Source organism: Oryctolagus cuniculus, chromosome 7 (assembly GCF_964237555.1).
Source record: "Oryctolagus cuniculus chromosome 7, mOryCun1.1, whole genome shotgun sequence".
NCBI classification, from domain to species: Eukaryota; Metazoa; Chordata; class Mammalia; order Lagomorpha; family Leporidae; genus Oryctolagus; species Oryctolagus cuniculus.
In genome coordinates this window covers 151,787,845-151,801,481 of record NC_091438.1, presented here as the reverse complement: position 1 = coordinate 151,801,481, position 13,637 = coordinate 151,787,845, and positions in this window count along the sequence as shown.

The following is a 13,637-nucleotide window of genomic DNA, read 5'->3' as shown; positions in this document are numbered from 1 at the left end:
GTTCGACCAGAGGATGCTGGGACTGAAGAGTCGTTGGGCAGCTGAGAGCAGCGCAGTGCCAGGGGAGGCGGCCATGCTCCGTTCTCTTTGCCGGGACGTGACTGTCCTGTTGCTAAGCTTGGAACCTGGAAGTGGAGACAGCAGGAAGCTTCCACGTTGTCTTAGAAGCAGAGCCGGATGCAGGGTGGATTCTTGGTGGAGCCAAGGGAGTGAAGGGCAGGGGAGAAGCTCAGCCAGGGGACGACCTCCGCCACTGGCTTCAGCCCGGTGCCACAGAGAGCTCGCAGTGTGGGCTGCGGCACCAGTGTTAGCCCCAGCTGGGGGTGGAGGAGGGGCTGGGCATTTTGTACCGTGACACCATTCAGTCGCTGGCTGCTGGCTGTTCCAGGGTGACAAGCAAGTGACTTAGAAGGCACGCCTGCCCAAGCAGCTGTGTTGCTCTAACAGAGTAGCCGATACTAGGCAATTTATGAGGAACAGTGCTTATTCGCCTCATAGGTCTGATGGCTGGAAAGTTCTAGAATGTGACACCAGCATCTACTGAGGGCCTCTTTGCTGCATCGTCATGGGGCTGAGGACACCCCGAGGGGGCACAGCAAGCGCTGACTCTGCTCTCTTATAAAGCCACTCATGCCATGGCAGGGCCCCACCCTCATGACCTCATCTAATGACCTCCCAGAGGTTCCGTCTCCAAATACCGTTCACATCCTCATCCGGGGGTTCAGTGTGCAGCAATGCACTTCCGGGGTCACCTGCAACCCCGCCCTCCTTGCAGCAGGTGGAGAAGGGCGCTGTCCCGAGCACCGCTGGCGCTGGAGCCGGCGGGAAGGAGGGTTCTGGGGACTCCCACTCCAGCTCTTAGGATTCCACCGGAGTCAGGCCACGCCCACTCATACTCGTGGTCCTGCTGCACTTGAGCCCAGAGGGGCTGGCAGGTGGGAAGCAAGACCCAGTGGACGCCGCTAGGGACTGCCCCCCAGAACACATTCACAGCACTACCCTGAGGGTCAGACGCATGGGGGACAGGAGAAGGGACATGGACACGTTCCTGGGGCTCCCCTCTGCTGTGTCCCTGCGGGACCTGGAGGGGACTGCGGGAGGGGTGACCCCTGAGTCCCGTTAGGAACACGCACCAGCGGATTAGGGAGGAGCTTTTACCCCCTCATCACTGTCACAGCCCGAGATGGGGCTTTAACCCCGATGCCCAGGGAAGGAGGTCAAGGGTCAGAAAGGAAAGGTCAGGTCACCTGCCCAAGCCCCATACCCAGCTGGTGGTGGGGACCAAGCTCTTCCACAAAGGTCACCATGTCACATTTTATTAAATATTTTTTATTTGAGAGGCAGAGTTACAGACAGAGGGAGAGAGAGAGACAGAGGTCTTCCATCTGCTGGCTCACTCTCCAAATGGCCACAAAAGCCTGAGCTGGGCCAATCTGAAGCCAGGAACCGGAGTGTCTTCTGGGTCTCCCATGGGAGTGCAGGAGTCCAAGCTCTTGGGCCGTCTTCTACTGCTTTCCCAGGCCACAGCAGAGAGCTGGATCGGAAGTGGAGCAGCCAGGATGTGAACTGGTGCCCATGTGGGATGCTGGTGCCGCAGACGGAAGTTTATCCTACTACGCCACAGTGCCAGCCCCACCTTTTAATACTGCAGGGGTCTGTGAGGGTGGGTGTCCAGGGTCTCTACCCTACAGAAACCAGGCAGGGCTGCCCTCTGCCAACTGGCTCACGCTCCAGAGTCGGCCCAGGGACAGAGCCCTGCAGGTCACCCTGTCATCCGGTGGTGTCACCAGCCAGCAACCCAGGACATCAGCAGTGCAGTGGCCCCTCAAGAATTCATAGTACATTCACCACCGCCCCCACCGCGCCCAGAAAGACGTTCACCACCACGCCCAGAAAGACGTTCACCACCACGCCCAGAAAGACGGGCACGTGGAGCTGGGAGAGGAAATTCGTGTTTGCAATCCGCTTCTGCACATCCGTTGTCAGTCCTCTCAACAACCCGATGAGGGCGCTGTGCTGGGTTTCCTGACCCTGGAGTGAAGTCGCTGGCCACAGCCCCTCGGCTGGAAGGCACGGGAGTCAAGATTCAAACCCAGACCCAACTGATCCTGAATGCCCTATCGCACAATCACCTGACCACACGGTGGACAGGAGTGTGTGAGCGGGAGGGACAGTGCTGCCTGAACAGAACTGTCCCCATCAGCTCCTGTCACAGGGCTGCTGCCCGAGGAGTCCAGGGCTCAGTGACTCACCGCTGCAGAAGCTAAATCTCACGGTCAGGGTGTGTAGGCCAGCCACGATCAGCTAGCGTGGGCTTGGACGGTGGGGGAGGCAAGTGGCTCTCCAGGGTGGCTCCCAAGATTCCTGCCTCTGGCTACGCACACGCCTTGAGGGTCGGTGGAATCTGTGACTGATGGGCCTCGACATGTGATGGCATCGGAAACGCTGATGGGACAGCCGCTGGTGGGCTTGTGTTAGGCCACGTAAGTCAAGCCTGGAGGGAGAGTTGCCTGCTGGCTTGACAGACAGGCACTGCTACTGGGGCCAGCGTTGAGGCGTAGTGGGTAAAGACGCTGCCTGCAGTGCTGGCATCCCATAGGGGCTGCAGTTCAAGTCCCAGCTTCCAATCCAGCTTCCTGCTAATGCACCTGGGAGAGCAGCTGAAGATGGTCCAAGTCCTTGGGCCCCTGCCATGCACATAGGAGACCCAGATGGAGCTCCTGGCTCCAGGTTTGGGCCCAGCCCCAGCTGTTCTGGACATTTGAGGTGTGAACCAGCAGACGGAAGACCTTTCTTTCTCTTTTTCTTTCTCCCTCTCTGTAACTGCCTTTCAAATGAGAATAAATCTTTTTTTAAAAGACTTATTTATTTTGAAAGGCAGAATTAGAGAAAGGCAGAGAGAGAGAGAGAGAGAGAGAGAGATCTTCCATCAGCTGGTTCACTCCCCAAATGGCAACAATGGCCACAGCTAAGCTGAGCCAGGAGCTTCTTCCAGGTCTCCTACGCGGGTGCAGGGGCCCAAGGACTTGGGCCATCTTCTACTGCTTTCCCAGGCCATGGCAGAGACCTGGAATGGAAGTGGAGCAGCCGGGACTAGAACCGGCGACCATATGGGATGCTGGCACTGCTGGCCGTGGCTTTACCCACTACACCATAGCATCAGCCCCAAGAATAAATCTACTTGTCTAAAGAAACACACTGCTGTGACGTGTGAGGGCCACGTAGTTGGGACGTGGAGGCACCTCCAGGAGCTGAGGGTGTCCCTTGTCCCACAGCCAGCAAGGAGTCACTGCTGCCCAGAGCCTGGGTGAACCTGGAAACAGATTCTCCCCTGTCAGGCTTTCGGATGAGAGCACAGCCCCCGCCCAGCCCTGATTTCCTCCCGGTGAGACCCCGCAGCAACTTGGGAGTGATAAGTGGGCGTGGCCTTCACCCATTAATAGAAAACTAGTTCAAATGGGCAGCTCAGCTCCAGGCCAGAGACTTGGGCAGTTTGTTCTGGGGGCCCATGACGGCAGACCGCCCGAGGTCAAACGTGCTATGGGGTCCCCTCCACAGTCTCCACTTCAAGCTTCTTCTCTTGCAAGCCTCTTGGCCAAGCTCAAAGTCAAGGCACGGGTGGGGGAGGGGGAGAATGCCCCAGCCACATCAGGGTCTGGAAAGGGCGGGGCTGTCTATAGGTGGAGGTGGCTGCCTCCCCGAGACCTCGTCAGGGCCAGGCCTCCCTGCCCACAAGTCTCACCCTTTGGTGAAGCCAGGCTTGAGACAAGCGACAGCTGCCCATGCTGTAAGGATTGGCGCTTCTCTCTGTGCTGGGCACTGGGTTTTCAATGGTTTTTGAAATTTTTGTTTAGTTGAGAGATGGAGAGAGAGAGAACGCCCATCTGTTGCTTCACTGTGCTAATGCCTGCAACAGCCGGGGCTGGGCCCAGCAAAAGCCAGGCGCCAGGAACTCAGTCCAGGTCTCCCGTGTGGGTGGCAGGAACCCAAGCACTTGAGCCCTCGCTGCTGCTTCCCGGGAGGCTGGGGGTCGAACCCGGGTACTCCGATCTGGGACCCGAGCATCTGAGTTGGTGTCTTAGTCGCAGGCTGAATGCCCGCCCCACCACGTGCTTCATGTGTGAGATTTGCCAAAAGTTCTTCTTCCTTTTTAGGGGGGGATTTATTTATTTATTTGAAAGGCAGGGTTACAGAGAGGCAGAGAGAGAAAGAGGTCTTCCAACCACTGGTTCACTCCCCAAACGGCAGTAATGACCGGAGCTGGGTCAATCTGAAACCAAGAGCCAGGAGCTTATTCCAGATTTCCCACGTGGGTGCAGGGGCCCAAGGACTTCGGCCACCTTCTACTGCTTTCCCAGGCCGTAGCAGAGAGCCGGATCAGAAGAGGAGCAGCCGGGACTTGAACCAGCACCCATATGGGATGCCGGCAGTGTAGGTGGTGGCTTTACCCTCTATGCCACAGCACTGACTCTGCCACAAGTTCTGAGAGGAGTGTTGGAGGCAAACCTTCTCTCTGGAAGCTGATTGCCCAGTCCTGGATCATCCTGGATAATCACGCACACGCTGTCTGAACTTCAGTGTCGTCCTCTGTCAATCTGCCATAAAGACAGCACCATCTTCCCAGGTGACTGCGAGGACTACATAAGGCAGAGAAAAAGAAACTGACCTAACTGTCCTTAGACCTGTGTGTCCTAACCTTACTAGACCAGTGGGTGTGCTTGTTGGCATTGCTGGGGAGAACCTGAGCTTCCTAGCAGCCAGGGGGAGAGCGGATGAGTTACGAAGATCTGGTGTTGGTGAGAAGACGCACAGCTGGGTAGGGGAAGGACACTGCACGGCGCTTTGCGTTAGTCTGCTTTTCATTACCTTAACTGAAACACCCGAGAGGAACTTCTCCGGGAAAGAAAAGTTTATTTGCGGTGGAGGTTACAGGGTGGGGTGGCCCCAGAACGTGGCGTCTGATGTGGCCTTGTTATGGTAGATAATAGGCACAGTGATTACACGGTGAGCCAGAGAGGAGCAGAGACAACCTAGGCTGAACTGGAACTCGAAACATCAAACCCCATCCAAGAACCTCCCTGCAAGGGCACACCACCCCCCTCCCCCCCAAATCCAGACTTCCCATCAGCCCCATCACTAGAGCAAGTCTCCATCCTTAACCTGTCAATCATGAAGACATCAGAGTTTAAACAACAGGGAAGACAAATCCTGCTCAACCCAAAATGTATACACATTACAACTCAAGAGCAAACAAGGGGCCGGCGCTGTGGCGTAGCGGGTAAAGCTGGCGCCTGCAATGCCGGCATCCCATACGGGTGCTGTTTTGAGTCCTGGATGCTCCACTTCCTACCCGGCTCTCTGCTATGGCCTGGGAAAGCAGTAGAAGACGGCCCAAGTCCTTGGGCCCCTGCACCCAAGTGGGAGACCTGGAGGAAGCTCCTGGCTCCTGGCTTCAGGCTGGCCCAGCACCAGCCATCATGGCCATTTGGGGAGTAACCCAACGGATGGAAGATCAATTGATCTCTCTCTGTAACTCTGCCTTTCAAATAAATCTTGAAAAAAAAAAAAAAGAAGAAGAAGAACAGACTTGTGAAATACCTGAAGATGTGTGGGGAGGTGTTTTTCACACCCTAGTCTTCAATACAGGTTGAGAGCAATTTGATGCTTTTAATTTTCATTTTATTTGAAAGGCAGAGAGATGGGGAGAGAGAGCGTGGCGCTCCCTCCAGCAGTCCACTCTCCCGAGTGACTGCAGGACTCCAAGCTGGGCCAGACTGAAGCCGGGAGCCCAGAACGCCCAAATGGACGCAGGGACCCAAGTGCTTGAGCCGTCCCTGCTGCCTCCCAGGGTGCACGTTAGCCGGAAGCTGCATCGGAAGTGGAGCAACCAGGACTCAAACCAGGCGTCTGACATGGGCTGTGGGTGCCCCAAGCAGGGACTTCACCCCTGCACCAGAACTCGCCCCATTGGTAGCAACTTAGCCAAAGAAGTCCTGGCGGCAGGTGAGGAGACAACAGGATGTGATCCAGGTGACGAGTTCCTTCGTGGCTTCCTTCTTCCAAGGCTCATTTGGTGATGTCTGGAGGAGGAGAGTAAGCCCTTTAAGAAAGCCACACTTAGCATGACCTTTTCAGGTGGCCACATGGCCCAACCACCGGTGCCAGCCCCACCCCCATCCTAATGGGACTCGCTGCTCTACTTCCCTGCCCGCCCCCGGCAAAGTTTTCAAAGGACCCTGTTCCTGAACACGTGGCTCTCTTTCCATCTCCTGATCTCTCTGTCTCTCTCTGTTTCTTGGTTTCTCTCTCACTCTCTCTCTTACACTCTCCTTCTCTCTCTTTTTCCTTCTTTGCGCCTTCCCTCCAGACTGTCGGGTTTCCCCCAATAAACTCTTTCCCTTAAAAAACAAACAAACACACAAACAAACAAAAAACTGGCCGGTGCTGTGGCATAGCAGGTAAAGCTGCTGCCTGCCGTGCTGGCATACCCTAGGGGCGCCAGTTCGAGTCCTGGCTGCTCCACTTCCGATCCAGCTCTCTGCTGTGGCCTGGGAAAGCAGTAGAAGATGGCCCAAGTGCTTGGACCCCTGCACCCATGTGGGAGACCCAGAAGAAGCTGCTGGCTCCTGGCTTCAGATGAGCACAGCTCTGGCCATTGTAGCCATTTGGGGAGTGAACCAGAGTGAACCAGAGGATGGAAGACCTGCCTCTCTCGCTCTCTCTCTCTCTCTCTCTCTGGCTCTACATCTCTCTGTAACTCTTTCAAATACATAAAATAAATCTTAAAAAAAAAAAACCAGGCTTTTGGTAAGTATGGGATGGCCAAGAGCTGAACAGTATGTATTCTGGAAAAATTTGGAGTATATTATTTACTTAATAATTATTAAATTTATTATTAAAATTATTAAATAAGTATTACATTAATTATCTATGTAGAGACAATAACTATATAATACCTATATATAGCTATTGCACAGAGATAGTTCTAGATGTTTCTTAGAGACAGCATGACCAGGATCTGAGAATCTGTCTTCCAAGTCTACACTGAGACCATTCACGTTGAAGGTAAAGTCAGGTGGCCATATTCAATCCACCACTTCATCTATATCCCATACATCACCTCCTTTTGCTTATCTCTGTTGTTTTCTGTCCACTGGGTTATTTAAACATGTTTTACTATGTTGTTTTAGTTTCTCTGTTGGCTTTTTTACTGTATCTCTTTGTAGTATTTTGTAGTGATTGGTCCAGGGATTATAATATACATCCCTACCTTTGCATGCATAGTCTGCTTAGGGTACTATCTTACCTATAAATAAAAATAAAATGTAGACATCTTAGAAGCCTTGACGCCACGGTCAGCCTCTGTGTTACACGTACATGCATTACACCTCTCAGACAACTGCATCCTTAACACACTGTAGAGCGCCCGGGGGAGCGTGGCAGCCTGCTGTACCCCCACATCTGCCGTTCCTGTCGCACCCGACCCCCGAGACGCCAGGTCTCCCGCTGGCACCAGCTCTCATCCGGCCAGAACCCCTGGGCTTCTGCTCAGAGCGCACGCGCTGGGCCAGCGTGGTCTTGGTCTTCGTTCACATTGGAAGGCTATCCCGGCTCAGTGTAGAATTCGGGGTTGGTGATCCCTTCCTTTTGGGGAAGATTCCTGTGTCTCCTGGCCTCTCTGGTTTCGGAGGAAGCAGCCACAGACCTTGAACTGCTGCTCCTTATGTGTGGCTACCTTTTCTCCAGGCTCCCTGGGTCTACGCTTGGCAGAAGTGATTACATTGTGTCTGGGCACAGTTTCCTTGGGTTTATCATCCGTGGGGATCAATGAAAGTCTTGAATCTGTATATTTATGTTTTTTCACTGAGTTTGGGAAATTTCCACCATTATTATTATTTTTTTTTGACAGGCAGAGTGGACAGTGAGAGAAAGAGAGACAGAGAGAAAGGTCTTCCTTTTTCCGTTGGTTCACCCCCAAATGGCCGCTGCAGCCGGCGCACCGCGCTGATCCGAAGCCAGGAGCCAGGTGCCTCTCCTGGTCTCCCATGTGGGTGCAGGGCCCAAGCACTTGGGCCATCCTCCACTGACCTCCCGGGCCACAGCAGAGAGCTGGACAGGAAGAGGAGTGACTGGAACAGAATCCGGTGCCCCGACCGGGACTAGAACCCAGGGTGCCGGCGCTGCAGGCGGAGAATTAGCCTAGTGAGCCGCGGCGCTGACCCCATTATTATGTTTTTAAATATGTTTTCTGCGTCTCTCCCTGACTCTTCCTGGTCAGGGATAGAAAAGTCAGATCTTTTATCATGGCCAAGCACGTCTCTGAGAGTCTGTTCCGTTCATTGTATTTCAGGAATTAATTTATTCAAAGAGCAGAGAGACCGAGACACAGAGCTCCCATCTGCTGCTTCCCTCCCCAGATGCCCACGATGCTCAGGGCTGGGCCGGGCCAAAGCAGGAGCAGGGGACGTGGCTCAGGTCTCCGTGTGTAGGGACCCAACTACCCGAGCCGTCCTCTGCTGCTCCCCAGGGTGTACATGTGCAGGAAGCCGGAATCGGGAGCAGAGTCAGGACTTGAACCCAAGCACTCTCCGAGGTATGTGGATGTCCCAAGTGGTATCTTAGCTACTGCACACCCCCCACCACTGTTCTTCAGCTCAGAAAATTTCTCTTGGTGTGGCCTCCAGTTCACTGAACTTTTCCTCTGTTATCTCTAATCTACTGTTACACTCGTCCAATAATTGAAAGATGCTGCTATGGCATGTTTCCACCGGGTTCTTTTTGACAGCCTCCGTTTCCTTGCTGAGATTTCTATCTTTTCATTTGCTTCAAGAACACCCACCTGCATCTCACGGGTGAGGTGCAATACCTGCATGAGAGTCTCTAGTATTTCCAGTATCTGGGTCATCTCAGGGTTAACATCTATTGTCTGTGTTTTCCCTTCAGCGTTGGTTTAGGGCTTAGTTTCCTGGTTTTTAGTATACCAAGGAATTCAGGACTTTTTGGATAGTTTGTTGGGAGGGTCTGGGGCTTGTGAAAATCCTCTGCAGTGTGGACATTCTGCTTGTTCCTTAGTTTTGTCAGGACCCGGCGGGGCAGACCGGCACCTGTTCAAGTTCAAACAGCAAGAGCCGTGTTGCCTTCTGCGAGCAGCGTTGCCGACGTCAGCCCTTTGCTTTGTCCTCGGGGTCTCTCCCTCTCCCCCCAGTGCCACTCGGTACGTGCTGGCCTCTCTGGGGCCCGGGTGGTTGCTTACATCCTCATTCAGTTCTCCAAGCCTTTGCCTTTTGAAAAAAAAAATGCTCATTCCACTGGAGACCAGCTGGTGCCCACGTCAGCTCAGACGCAGAGTTGGCAATTCCTCTTCTCCTCCCTCCTCCACGGCCCGCAGGGGTCTCTCTCTCGTCACGGAGTCCTGAAGAATGCGTTCTCTTAGTGTTTCCGCCTCCGACGCTGTCACACGGTGCCTGAGACTGCGCCTGCCCCCAGGGAGGAGGCACAAAAGGTAAAAGATTAAAAGAGAGAGAAAGAGAGAGAGAGAGAGAGAGAGAGAGAGCGAGCGAGCTCTGGCCTCTGTCCATGCTCGTCACAAAGTGGGAGCCCCGGGTTCCTCTATGTAGGGGGCCGGTTTTCTTTCTGGCTCGGGGTGCCCGTGTGTGACCACAGTCACCACAGTGGCTCAGGGCAGGGCAGAGGTTTGTGAGGGTTCTCTCACACTTCCCAGCTCAATGGACCTTTTGTCCTGGGCCTGTGACCAGAAAGACAGGCTGTGAAATCTGTCGCACCTGCAGAAAAGTGGGGTTCACAGGACCCCTGGTCCTTGACTGTCCCGGCACTGGGACTCAGACTTGGCGTGAGTGACCCTGGGAAACCTCCATACCCCGTCTGCCACTGGCCCCAGGCGTCTGCACCTGCCACTGGCCCTCCACTGTATCTGGGGACGAAAAGGGGGAGCGAGACAGCCTGGCTCTCAGCTACCAGGTTCTGGAAGTTACATGCCCCTTTCCTCTTGCACCCCATTGGCTGGAATCGGTCATGTGACCCCCATATGTTCCCGCAAGGGAGTCTGGGAAGTGTAGGGGAGCACACGGAGTGTTTGTCGAGCGGAGGTCCTAAAGCAGCCATCCTGGGAGCAGGAGACCATCGCAGCCCTGCCCGTGAGCCCGGGGGAAGTGAACAGGCACCGAGCAGGGCACCTGCCTGGTCCACCCAGCCGGAACTCCTGAGGGCTGCCAACAGTCCGCGCCAGCCCCTGGGAGTCTGGAAATCGCTCCAGCAGCCCGGCCAGCTGCCGAGGGGCCCGGAGAGGCTGGAGGAGGCGGGGGGCCAGGGCTCAGTAGGGGGAGGGCCCTCTCAGCAGTGGCTTTGCCAAGGACCCTGCAGATACCCCTGCCACCAGGCATAGAGGAGGACATGGTCCAGTTGCAGCTGGGGACACTGAGCCCTTCATGGAGACTAGGGGTTTTGTCTCAGGGTCGGTCCTCCAGGGCCACCACAAGGCCGAGGGCTTCCCTGGAAGTTTGTGCCGGAGGAGGGCCGTGGATAGCAGTGGGATGAGGCCACGCGTCCCCTATCCCCAGCAAGCAGTGGGGTCCTTGCCCTGGTGAGAGGGGAGGAGCTGGCCAGGGCCTCTCTGTGCAGGGGCTGCCCCTGGACGATCTCACCTCATCCTCCCAACAGCACCGCAAGCTAGAAATGATTATCCCCACTTTACAGACGGGGAAGCTGAGGTCCAGAGAGGAAGAAACTTACCCCGGAAGCCCAAGGCCGAGCTCAAACAAGAACTCTGTGTCCACACTTGAGACAGCACTGCTGGAGGGCAACTTTCTTTCTTTTTAAGATTTTATTTACTTATGTGAGAGCTGGAGTTACAGAGAGAGAGAGAGAGAGAGAGAGAGAGAGAGAGGTCTTCCATTTGCTGGTTCATTCCCCAAATGACCACAATGGCCATAGCTGAAGCCAGGAGCCAGGAGCTTCTTCTCGGTCTCCCACGTGGGTGCAGGGACCCAAGGACCTGGGCCAACTTCTCCTGCTTTCCCAGGCCACAGCAGGGAGCTGGATCGGAAGAGGAGCAGCTGGGACTCGAACCGGCGCCCATATGGGATGCTGGTGCTGCAGGTGGAGGCTCAGTCTACTATGCCACAGCACCGGCCCTCAGATGACACAAGGAGGGGCAGCCGCCCGGGCTTCAGTAGCCACCAAATCACCCCCAGTCTTGTCTCACCCATCCTCACCCCCCGGCGCCCCTCCACACCCCTGGTTCCTTTAGAGCAAACCCCTGACCTCACATCAGTTCCTCCCTGGGAGTTCCAGCCACGCCCTTAGCCACAGGGCCTGGCCCATCACGGAGGACAATCAAGCGTTTGTTGAACTGCAGAAGCAAACGATCTTAAGGACCCGTCAGGCTGGAAGTATGCGTGTGCGTCTCTCGCAGGCTCTCAGGAGTGGTGGAAAGACGCCAAGCCTTGCCATGAGGTTTGGGCTCCGACCCTGGCTCTGCCATGTGCCGTGGCTCTGGGACCCTGGGTGAGCTCACGGAAACCTCGCAGCCCTGTTGGCCCCTGTAGAATCTGAGCTTCCTAGCTCTGTGATTTGCCAAGCTGTTAGGATTGAATGAGGACAAGAATGTGGGCACGGGAGCAGCAGAGAACCTGGCTAGGGATCATTCATCTGACCCACTTGGGCCTCCGTCGCCCCATCTGTAAAATGGGCTGACAATAGTACCTGCTCCAAAGGGCTGCTGGGATAGATGGGTGCAGTGAGTCGGTCCGTTTTAGGTTGGGCGTCTGCCACGTGGCCCATGCTCAGCGCGAGCTGTTCTTGGTCGTGAGAAGACAGCAGCGAGGACCACCCAGGTTACGTGAGACACGACAGTTCCGTTTCAGGTTGGTTCTCTGCGGAGGACAATTTGCCTGCACAATGTCTAAAGGCGGCTGTGGTTATCACAACCGAGCCAGAGGACTGTCCCTACAGCACAGGGGGATTTGGCCTAAAATGTGAGTGCCGTGGCTGACCAGCTCTGGATTGGAGGGAGGGCCGGGAGGGGGTTGGCGCCATCACACAGAGGCCGGGAGGCTGCGACCTCGGTTCCCCAGGGCTGTGTCCGAGCCACAGAATGAACGTGGTGTTTCCTCCATCTTGATCAGGGTGGCAGTTGACCTGGTTCTTGGCGGAAGCCAGCTGGATGCAGCAGGATGCCCGTTCTCAGCTGGGTACGCTTCGTCCTTTTTCATAAAGCCTGGGAGAGGGGTGGGGGTTCTGCCGGTGTAAGCTCAGGTGCGGAGTTGAGTGACGTGATTCGATGTATGTTGGGATAAGATTGTTCCACTGCTGTCAGAGGGCAGGGTGCGGGCAGGTGGGAGGAGAGGCAGGGAAGCTAGGGCACCTGTGACCACGTGGTGGCTGTGGAAGCAGAGGGGAGACTTGCCGGGTGCAGGGCGAGTGTTGGAGGAGGCGTCTCAGGTCCTACCAACACCTGGGATGCAGTGGGAGTTAAGAGAGGGGGCTAGAGGGCTGGGCTTTGAGCCTGGACTACCGGGAGGACCTGGGGGCCATGTATGGGAGGAAGCAGCCACGGCTCCGGGAGATTCTGCAGGTTAGAGCTGAGGGCTCCCAGGGAGACCCCGAGGAAGGGCAGCCCTGCCTGGCAGCCCCATGGCCCAGGGGTGAGGACCATGGTCCACCTGCCAGCCAGCACTGCAGCCCCGCTGAGATCACTAAGGGAGGGAGAGAGGGTGGAGAAGAAAGAGGACCGCGGACGGAGCTTCGCAGGCTTTGGAGTCAGAGAGCAAAGGAGGATCCAGGGCAGGCGGCTGGGAAGCAGGAGCAGGGGCCGAGGGAGCCTCGGAGGATGTCTCCAAGGGCAAAGGGGAGTGGGGGGGCAGCACAGCCGGGCAGAGTGGTTCCCCCGGGGCAGCCTGGCCGAGCGCCTAGGAGCCAGGAGGCTGCAACCATTGTCACATGTCATTATCAACACGCTTGGAAGGAAAGCTCCCCACCTGCTGGCCCCTCCCTGAGCCCTGTCCCTCCTGGGCCGGAGAGGAGCCCCCGGGGCAGGTGGGGAGGTCAGGTCCCCAGCTGCAGCCACAGCTCCGCCCACCGCGGGGGGTGATCCTGAAGCTCTCCCGCATCTCCTCACCTGCATCACGGGGCGTGGATGGGCTCTGGGCAGTGTTAGGATCAGGACCCACTTTTGCGAATCCCAGAGACAGCCCCCTCCCGCAGACGCATTCCACGGGGCCAGCATTACCCTGATTCCAAAACCAGACAAGGACATGACGACAACGAAAGCAAACCGCAGGAGAGTGACCCTGATGCGCACAGGAGCTGCAGTTCCCCACGGAAACCCGCAAAGCAGATCCAGCAACACAGCGAAGAGCCCCTTCGCCACAAGCCAGCGGGGTTTATCGCTGGGACGCAAGAGTGGTTCAGCATACACAAACCAGCCCGCGCGACACCACCCTTCACCAGAATGAACTAGAAAAATCCCCATCGTCTCCATAAACACAGAAAATCTATTCCTGGTTAAAAACCCAGAGATTCGGTACGGAAGGAGCATAGCCCAGCGTCACAGAAGCTCTATGTGACAGACCCACAGCGAACATCACACTGGCCGGGGCAAAAGCTAAAAAGAATTGCTC